Genomic DNA, 1,734 nt, shown 5'->3' on the forward strand with positions numbered 1-1,734 from the left:
TTGCCTGCTGGGACTCCCCACCCATGAACCTAAACTGTCAAGAGATGAGCACCTGGCCCAAAACCTCCTCAAAGCTGCTAATCTCGGGTGGCTGAGGAGGTGCCTCTGTGGATGAGGCAAGGCCCCAAATAGGTTGCCGCAGAACCCTCCTCTGAGCCCCAGGAGCTCACTGGATTGTAGGGAATTTGAGATTGGGAGTTCACCTACACATTTTTCACTCTTAACTACAGACCTAGCTATCTAGTTAAATGCTTGTTCTTAGGCTGGATGCGGTGGCTCATGCCTGTAATCCCAGTACTTTGGGAGGCCGAGGCGAGCAGATCACTTGAGCTCAGGAGTTTGAGACCAGACTGGCCAACATGGCACAACCCTAAGTCTACTAAGACTACAAAAAATTAGTCTGGCATGGTGGCGTGTGCCTGTAGGGGGCTGAGGTGGGATGATTGCCTGAGCCCAGAAGGCAGAGGCTGCAGTGAGCTGAGATCTCACCACGGCACTCTAGCCTGGGCAACAAAGCAAGACCCTGTCTCAAAAAAAAAAAAGTTTGTTCTTTAGAGATGCTGAATGAAAACAGGTTTTAAGATACCTCTAAGAGAAAAAATGCCAGCATGGGCAATACACTTCGGTTATCCACCACCTGAGTAGGATAAATTCTGTCTCCCATACAAATTTAGTTCATGTGCAATGTATTATCCCCCAGGAAGGCTGTACCATCCCACGGATCAGGCCATTACTGCCCTTGTACATAGGGGCCAAGGGAGCAGGGAGGAGGGGCTTTAGCAGCAATGACCCTCATGTTTCTTATTCGAAGGTCATAAATCCTTATTACAGAGATAGAAATAAGGACATAGTGGCAGGGAAAGGGCCCACATGAAAAATAGCAAGAACCATCACAAAAGGCCTCTCTCAAAACGATGATTTGACTTCACTGGGGACTGAGGAGTGACAGGAGAGGAATATTTCTCATGGAACAGTGACAGTGCCTTAATCAAGACAGATCAGACCCTGGGTCTGTGGCACATTGATCTCCAGCCCTGTGCTCCCCCTGAGACCCTAGGCGGTGGCTGCAACCTAGGAGACCTTTAAAAGCTGATGCTCTAGAAAAAGTGCTAAAATGGGCATCAGGAGACTTGGAGTGGGTCCTGATTTTTCACTAATTAGCCTGTGGCCTTGGGCATGCCACTTAACCTCCCTATTTATAAAATGGTAGGAGTGGACAAAATGAATTATTTAGAGCATTATTAGTGATGAAGTTCCCACCCTAAGTCACCTGTCATTGTGGGGAAGCTTTCTAAAGTATCAAGGTCCCTCTGTTGTAGGGTTTGGGCTCGTAGCCTATGCATTCACTCAGGCACTTGTTTGTTCATCCACTCAGTCAATTACTATTAATGGAGCACATTTCCAATAAGGGACTAAGAAGCATCTTCAACACTCCTTGAGACCATATTCAAGTCTCTGTCTTTGTTTCTCTCTCTGCTGCATTTATCCGTTACACACCCAAATCAGTTAGCATTTCGCCAAGGGGAAAAAAAAAGAGACGAATTCCACATTGGCATTCATTGTTTGGCTCTCAAGTCCACCCCCATTCCCAGAGTATAGAGGCTCCCTCCCCTAGGGCGCTTAGAAATGTCCGTTTTACCTTCCAAGATTGCTCCTCATTATTTTTGACAAGGGTTACAGTTAAGGAAATATTATCAAATTCTGTTTCGGGGCAGTGATGGAGTAACAAGGAAT

The sequence above is a fragment of the Nomascus leucogenys genome, chromosome 15 (assembly GCF_006542625.1).
Source record: "Nomascus leucogenys isolate Asia chromosome 15, Asia_NLE_v1, whole genome shotgun sequence".
NCBI lineage: Eukaryota > Metazoa > Chordata > Mammalia > Primates > Hylobatidae > Nomascus > Nomascus leucogenys.